The 9,572-nt window shown below is 34.8% G+C and overlaps 1 protein-coding gene across 10 annotated transcripts in view; it reads left to right on the forward strand.

Moving 5' to 3' along the window:
* KIAA0825 (KIAA0825 ortholog) overlaps positions 1-9,572 on the forward strand; it is a 406,103-nt gene that overhangs the window by 215,599 nt on the left and 180,932 nt on the right. The gene's annotated exons all lie outside the window — the stretch shown is intronic.

Here is a 9,572-nt window from a genome sequence, read left to right on the forward strand (position 1 = left end):
GTGAAATGTCCTTCAAACATTTGATTTGTGTGTTCCAGAATGAGCAGAATGAAAAGATAAACACATATTTGGCATTGACAGCTCCACCATTAAGACAACCGATGCAATTGCCTTAGTCAGTGGAATCAATCATATCTCTAATGCCATATAGAGTGAAAAAAGTCTCCTGCTTTGTTCTCCACATTAAGACTGTAATTGAATGTTGGAGAAGTATCCCTTTGAAACTGTATGCCAAATTATTGACTAAAATGCCTCAATCCAGAAGGGATTCTCCTCATGGCTTCAGAGAAGGAAAGTTCAGCATCACAATTTAAAATACTGCTTACAGTATTGTTGTGTAACAGCACCATATATATATATATATATATATATATATATATATACATCTCTGATTTATGTTCATTTATATCCCCCCGCTCCTCATCTTTTATAGATCTAATAATATACTTATGTAATATAAATATGTATTTTAATATAGACTCCCATGGTATATGTTAGTTAATCTCTGTTATGGGAATATAGTTGCAATTCTAAAAGGATTAGGGAGTTCTGCATATAAAATAGAATTCACTTAGGGGTCAAGCTGCATATATGTTAAGCATTATGTCTTAATGTACAGATCTTAGTACAGTCGTAATATTAAGTAGTAGAAATAGTTGCATATTGGGGCAGTCCTAGGATATGCTGTACAGAATCCGACAGAGATAAAACAGGAGACATACATCATTCTAATTAAATTATGATTTCAAAAGACTCAGGGACAGAGAATATTTGATGAAATTGTGTATTTTGTATTTACACCAATATTTTTCTTACCCCTTAAAGCCAATGGACATAAATGTACTTAACGCACCAGGACATACATTAATGTCTTGAGCAGCTTTCCGACTATGAAGCAAGGGCAGGAAATAACAGCAACTGTGCACTTACAGTCAATGACTGAGAACGTCCATCCTGCCGTTTTTCGTAATTAACCCCATAAGTACCATAATTAGTAGTGACCATGACACTTAAAATCCACAATGACAGTGTCCCTAACCGATCGGCACCTCCACAATAGCATACCATTACTCAGTATAATCAATCCCCTATGGGAACACGAAAAGTGTAAGTAAAATAATTGAATAATAATGTTTTGTTTTTATTATACAAAGAAGCTCCTCCCCTAATTAAAATAAAAAATTCCAAATTTTTCAAATTAAACCCCCCAACACACATTTTGTTTTGCTGCATGCAGAAATGTCCGTACTATTAAAACATAATGTTTATGATCCCATACTGTGAATGGCATAAACGTAAATAAATACCAAGTCCAAAATTGCTGATTTTGGTCACATCTCATCCCAGAATTTCCCCCGACAAATATTTTTTTGTTGTTGCACCCTATATTTTATGGTAAAATAAAAGAGGTCCTTACAAAGTACAATTGTTCCTGCAAAAAACAAGCCCTCACATGGCTCTGTGGATGGAAAAATAAGAGTTATGGCTCTTATAAAGTGAGGAGGAAAATATAAAGATGCAAAAAATCAAAATTGGCTGTGCCCTAAGGGGTTAAGGTATATATTAAAATCACAGCTTTAAAGAAAGATTGTTTTCATCAAATGACTGATGTTTTTTGTTTACTCCATTTGCAGTAAAAAAAAACGGCAAACTGACTGATCTTCTAAAAACTGTATTTTTACGTGATACAAATATTTAATGTTCTGATATCACATGGATAGGGACTAATATGTTACTGTATAACAACCCTTTGACAACTTTTTTGTCATTCTCATGTTTGATGCTTTTAGTTCTATAAGGGCTCTTGAACAATTAGTTGGGTGCCTCTGTATTAAAGAGGATATGAAAGCAGTCATGGATGCATATAAAATGGTCATGTCTACAGATACAATAACACTTCTCCAAAAGACCTCTTCTGGAGAAGACCACCCCCTTAGGCCCCTTTCACACTACAAAATTACTCCGTTTTAAAGATCCGTTGAAAGTTCCATCTAAAAATAGGCTGTAAAACGGCAGTTACAAAATCCTATACGGTCATTAGAAGATCCCATTATAGTATATGGGATTTTTCTAATAGCCATTTTAACCCTTTATAGCCCGTTATTAATAACGGCCGTTATTTTGTGACGGAAGATAGTAACGGGAGAAATAGTGCATGCACATAAAAATGATCATGTCTTCAGATGCCACCTCTTTGAGAAGACCATGCCCTTATCCAGAACCAGAATCCTGTGACATATTTTCAGCTTCCCTATATGTTATGCATTTTTTGTCGTCCTCTCGGAGAAGTTTTACTGTATATAACATTACTTTTTATTGGGCCAATATGCAATTTGAAGTTTCCCTGGTAAAGTATAGACGGTAAAAATAAATGCTATCACTGTAGCGGTCTACAGAATGCCGCTGGTCACAACAGTGGCATCTACTGTACATCCTTTAGTCGTATTTGAAGACTTGAAAAACATTGCAAAACACAAACAAAGCTTATTTTACAAAGTGACTTTTTTTCAGTTCAGAACTAAACAGCGTTATTTATAAAAGGTCTAAACACCCCCTTTAAAGCCATGCATTAATTTTTATTTTTTTGTGAAGGGAAAGTGTAACTTGACGTCTAATGCAATATATGCTGTTAACTTCTGCAGAGTAAGATTTTATGTCTATTTAACCTTTACTTTAAGTACCAGGTTGCATGATTAACATAAAAACAGATCTGCCTGTAACTCTGTAAATGGTATTGGTATAACACAATCAATCATTTTTAAATGTTAATGGTGTTAAAGAGCACTGAGAGCATATGTTTGATATTTTATATACAGTATGCCTGTACGAATGAAATCTAACAAGGTTAACTTTTTTGCGGTTAATTATAATTTATCATCCAACTATTTCTTTGTAGTTTGTTAAATGGTTTTCCTACTCCTCTGGAACTCCAAAAAGATCCAGAGTGTGTCTCGGCTAATAATAGTTCACAGTCATGAGCACTAGGGAGAAGCATAGCTTTTCTTAAAAATGCCCAGGCAAATGTTGGCCGCTAATTCCCTCTGCCGTTCGAGCCTTAATGCTGGGCCTGGAGCAGTACAGCAGGATATCAGCTTCTTGTTAGCCTGGTAAAGATGTAAAGAACTTTTTTTTTATTCTTGTATCAAAACTTTATGATTACCCAGCGCATCCATAGCTGTCCTGAAGCGCATTAAGCAGAAAGAAAGAAATAAAGACAGTTTAAAATGCTTCTCAGTTTGTTTTGCTTCTCAGTTGAATACTTTGTTGTGTTGTAATTATAGTGACATAATTCAATATGCCAAAAATATGTAAACTTTTTAAAGAACATTTTATTTATTCTTTTTGGCAATGTTTACATCTGCTTCGGAGGTGCAATTTTTCTAGAAACACCTCAGCAGCCCCCAGTTGATCTAGATGATCTGCCATATATGTATTTCTTTCCTATAAAGATATAGGAAGATAATTTAAAAACATATTGTTTACATTTTTGAAAAATAGTGCTTGTTAACTCCCCCTTTTACTTGTGCATGTGTATGTACTCAGATCTCAAAAAATACCTGTCTTTGAGAGGCCCTACAGCCTTCCATGTGCTTACCAGAGGTAGCCTGACTGCCATTAGGTACCAAGAGGAGATCCTCAGACCCCTTGTGAGACCATATGCTGGTACGGTTGGCCCTGGGTTCCTCCTAATGCAATACAATGCTAGATCTCATGTGGCTGGAGTGTGTCAGCAGTTCCTGCAAGAGGAAGGCATTGATGCTATGGACTGGCCCGCCCGTTCCCCAGACCTGAACCCAATTGAGCACATCTGGAACATCATGTCTCGCTCCAGCCACCAACGCCACATTACACCACAGACTATCCAGGAGTTGGCGGATGCTTTAGTCCAGGTCTGGGAGGACACCCATTAGGTGACCATCTGCCACCTCATCATGAACATGCCCAGGCGTTGTAGGGAGGTCATACGGGCACGTGGAGGCCACATACACTACTGAACCTCATTTTGACTTGTTTTAACCCCTTGGGGATGGAGGGTTTTTTCAGTTTTTGCACTTTCATTTTTTCCTCCTTACCTTTTAAAAATCATGACCCTTTCAATTTTGCACCTAAAAATCCATATGATGGCTTATTTTTTGTGCCACCAATTCTACTTTGTAATGACATCAGTCATTTTACCCACAAATCTATGGCGAAACGGGGAAAAAAAATCATTTTGCGACAAAATTGAAGAAAATGCCATTTTATAAATTTTGGGGGCTTCCGTTTCTATGTAGTAAATTTTTCGGTAAAAATGACACCTTATCTTTATTCTGTAGGTCCATATGATTAAAATGATTCCCTACTTACATAGGTTTGATTTTGTCGCACTTCTGGAAAAAATCATAACTACATGCAGGAAAATGTATACGTTTAAAATTGTCATCGTCTAACCCCTATAACTTTTTTATTTTTCCACGTACGGGGTGGTATATGGGCTCATTTTTTGAGCTGTGATCTGGAGTTTTTAGTGGTTTCATATATGTATTGATCGGACTTTTGATAACTTTTTATTCATTTTTTCATTATATAAAAAGTGACCAAAAATACACTATTTTGTATTTTTTTTTGCACGTACGCCATTGACCGTGCGGTATAATTAACTATATATTTTTACTATTCGGACATTTCCGCATGCAGCGATACCACATATGTTTATTTTTATTTACACGGTTTCTTTTTTTTAAATGGGAAAATGGGGGGTGATTCAGACTTTTATTAGGGAAGGGGTTAAATGATCTTTATTAACTTTTTTTCTCTCTTTTTTGCAATGTTCTACCATAGGGGGCTATAACACTGCGCACACTGATCTTTTACATTGATCAATGGTTTCTCATAGGAAACCATTAATCAATGATTCCGCCGCTTGACTGCTCATGCCTGGATCTCGGGCAGTGAGCAGTCATTCGGCGATCGCACAGCGTGGAGGCGATCCCGAACAGCCCCCTGAGGTAACCGGCAATGGTTTACTTTCACTTTAGACGCGGCGTTCAACTTTGAATGTCATGTCTAAAGGGTTAATAGCACGCAGCACCGCGATCAGTGCCGCGTGGTATTAGCCACGGGTCCCAGCTGTTGCTAGGTGCCGGGCCCGACCCGCTATGATGCGGGCCATGGCGCGGCCCCGTGTTATAGACAGGGAGCGGGCTGAGGGCGTACAGGTACGCCCTCTGCCCCCAACGGGTTAAGGACATTATGTCAAAGTTGGATCAATCTGTAGTGTGGTTTTCCACTTTGATTTTGAGTGTGACTCCATATCCAGACCTCCATGGGTTGATACATTTGATTTCCATTGATCATTTTTGTGTGATTTTGTTGTCAGCACATTCAACTATGTAAAGACGAAATTATTTAATACGATTAGTTCATTCATTCATATCTAGGATTTGTTATCTCTGTGTTTTCTTAATTTTTTATGAGCAGTTTATATATAAAGATATATATTGATATAAATTGGCAAAATGCCTTTCTGTAAAATTTGAGCTATACATTAATATACGTTAACGTTTTCTCACAAGGAAAAACTGTGTTCGAGATATTTGAAAAATATTTTGTTACATTACTGTAGACAAACAGCATGAACAATGGCAGGTCGACCCCATAACCTTAGACACCCTTAAGGCTTCTCTCATTCCCCGGAACTGCTGGCCAATTATGCCTAACCAAAGCCAAAAATAAGACACTATATCCATCTGGTGGGGAAAACATGGCATTCTAGAAAAAACAAGTTTATTAAGATATATTTTACTACATATTAAAGAGAAATGTATCTTATTTATATTGAAAAGTGTGTATACGTTAACATTGCGCCTAGAGAATGGATACGTTTTTCATGTTATTATATATCCTATCCTAGATATTCTGCAGCAGTCCCATTGCTGTCCTTGATCACAGAAGCCGTAGAGAGCACTTTTGTTCTGCTCATGGTGCAACAGTTGTGAACTTTTTCATTTGTGTTGGCAAAAAAAATCATGTAAACTCAATATTCAGGTTTATACAGCTGACACCCCCCCCCCCCTCACACACACACACACACAATTCAGAATTTCAGCTATTTTACTATTCAGTTAGAGATATGTTTCTTACACAAGTGTTACTTGATAGTTATGAATTGTAACACCTGTTATCTATTGGATGGGGTTATATTTGTACATGAAAAAAAGAAATGTCATTTTAGAAAAACTCAGTGACAGATAACATGTTGTTTTCACAGAAAATATATCGGCTATTTACAGTTTTATTGAGTGTTGTTTTTTTTTTTTAATAGATCAATTTTCCTTGTGGCCTAACCTCCCATCTACCTTATTTAATCGCAAAGTTGCTTTAAAAAGGATCAAACCCCACACCAGCTACAGAAACTAAAATAGTCAGCCAAGAGAAATATAGTGTTTATAATAAATGTTGTACCTTTAATCCCTTATATAGATATAACTATGTTCAAACTGAGGGGTTCTTACTGGGGTGAACATACAATTACATGTAGTTGTTGGCATGGATACAGGAGCTAGCCCTTGGCATAACCATTGAGAGCCAACAGGGAAATACAGCCGACATCGGGCAGCAAAAACCGATATTGAAGTTACCTCTAATTATGATTTGATATACTGAGTCGATGCTGACCGTTTCATACTGTGTAGGAATGACAGCAGAAGGACATAAAACAGAGTCATAAGTAAAAATAAACAAGTTGTAAATTAACAAGTATTAAAAAGTATAAGACTAGTGGGGGCATTTGTAGTAAGATTTTCTGACACCGTGGACTGAGATCAAGTCTTTGTTTAAATGCCCTTGCAAAAATAGAGCTACACCTCTCACTAAAAAAAGAATCATTTTTATTATATAAGTACTTTGTCTACCCCATTGTTATTGTAGATGGGTATTACTGTGATTTTGTTAACAGCATCTCTATTACTATTCTATAAAGAGACTGACTTCTAGAAGACACGGTGTAACAGTCCGAGTACAAGTCATGTGTTCAAACCAATGCAGTAGAATGGATCTCATAATCCTGAAATGAAACTGCTATTAAGAAAACTAATTGTACTGCTACTTACTTCTACATACCCAATGGGACAGAAAAGAAAGCAAATTCCCTCATGATCTTAAAAGGATGTGACCAATAAATTGTATCGAATTTTCATTTTTTTATTAATAAATTAAAATGTTATTTGTTTTCAGGTTAGATTTGGAATAGTCCCCATAGCAATACAGTAAGACTACGGTATAAAACCCCTTTGAGAAGACCACCCAAAATTGCACTAGAAAATAGATCTTCTATTGGGCATTTTCTTTTTAATGTCTGTTTTATTTGGGTGTTAAAGTTTAATGAATCATCATAAAAAGGTGCCCTCTGGGGTTCTTTTCATAACTATTTTTTTTTATAAAAAAAAAATGTCTGACTCTAGTTATCATGGGATTAGTTTATCCTTTTACAAAAAGTGTGAACCATCATATCATATGTAGTTCTTAGGATTATAACATTGTTACCTTGTTTAAAACACATGGTTGTTCCTAATATGCATAAGGAAAAACTGAATCAGTTTCAATAAATTAGGAAGGACGAGATTCCCAATCTATTCCTCCTTTGAGTGGTTCACATACATTGTAATGAAATGCATTTAGGAGTTTTCTTCTGTTGAAATCCAAATGAGTCCCATTTTGGCTGTGCGCCTTGACAGCCCCTTTCAGAAGCAGTGCTGTCTCCTGTTCATGTGTGGGCCTTGTAAAATACCTCCTTTGTAAAATGGGAACAGACAATATAATGCCTCGAAAAATAAAGGTGTCAAAACATAAAGTTAGAGGCAATCTAATCAGCGCCTCCTAAATCATCCTTTGAAGGCTGTGATCATTAACACACTTTAATTGTAGAGCTTACCTCGCAGTGAGGTGTGTGTGTGTGTGTGTGTGTGTATATATATATATATATATATATATATATATATATATATATATTTATAATTTATTTATTTATTTTCAACTATAATGTATTGTTTATTGGACTCATTATCCATTTGAGTTTATTTGACCCATTATTATACATTTGAGGATGAGTTTCAATTTATGAGTAAATAATAAATGTCAATTTATGAATAAATAATAAAATAATCATTTAAAAGTTAAACCCATATTTACAAAAATATTACAAATGAAAAGCTTAAAAAGTTAGCTTGGTTATTTATTTATTAAATATAAGAAAATAACTGCTTTTGATTGGCATGAAAAAAAAAAATCTATATTTCCTGTTATATTTTCTTTGCATTAATATGGCCTCTGTTTTATAGTGAGAGGTTTAACTTCTATGTAAATTTTTACTATTGAGAACATTAAAGGGGTATTCCAGGAAAAAATGTTTATATATATATATATATATATATATATATATATATATATATATATAATCAACTGGCTTCAGAAAGTTAAACAGATTTGTAAATTACTTCTATTAAAAAATCTTAATCCTTTCAGTACTTATGAGCTTTTCTGTCTAAGTCCTCTCTGATGACACCTGTCTCGGGAAACACCCAGTTTAGAAGCAAATCCCCATAGCAAACCTCTTCTAAACTGTCCATTTGCCGAGACAGGTGTCATCAGAGAGCACAGAAAAGAACAACCTTAACTTCAGAAGCTCATAAGTACTGAAAGGATTAAGATTTTTTAATAGAAGTAATTTACAAATCTGTTTAACTTTCTGGAGCCAGTTGATATATATATATATATAAAAAAAAGTTTTTTCCTGGATAACCCCTTTAAGTGTTTCCATATTAGTGAATTTCAATATCAACAATCAATTTATGACCGTAGTTTAGAATAGTAATTCTACTTAAACTAGACCCATTCGGCCTCCGTCACAATTTAAAATGATTTATAATGCAGTTTTGTGGCTTTTTTCCCCATTTTAGTACATGCTGTTTTTTCTATTGCATTTCCTGTCATGTGATTCTTTAACAATGTAATTTCTATTAAAGAATTTTAAAAAAGACACCAAAACAAACAAACCACAGCACACATTTTGCAGGTCGTCTATGATCACTTCCACTGATGAGATAAAAAGTCACAAGCTAAAAATCATTACTGTAGAGGATTTTAAATTTCCAGCTACCATCTGACCACAGTGGTTTTTAACCATAAAAACACAATGTAGTTTGTTTTTTACTTTTTTTCTAAAAACAAAACAAAAACACCATGCGTAAAACCACCCTATAATGAGTTTTAATAGGGCATAGCTAGGCTTTCGAAGTAAGAAAGCGGTGTGACCTGCTCTAATGCTAGCCTTTATAAACCAAAATGTGGAATGGTAAATATTTGCATATTTTAATATTCTATTTGGTTATACTTAAATGCATTAAAATGAACCAAATAACACACCAATAAATACACGATAATATCTAGAAAATAATTTTTGAATAGAAAAACAACAAATGTGCACATTTTTTTCCTAAAAAATAACACATAATTTGTTCATTTAATTAATGGACCCGAAAACAGTGTTAGCGAGAACACACAATATACATATATACTGTGTGAAGCCTTGCAGT

The sequence above is a fragment of the Hyla sarda genome, chromosome 1, assembly GCF_029499605.1.
Source record: "Hyla sarda isolate aHylSar1 chromosome 1, aHylSar1.hap1, whole genome shotgun sequence".
Lineage (NCBI taxonomy): Eukaryota > Metazoa > Chordata > Amphibia > Anura > Hylidae > Hyla > Hyla sarda.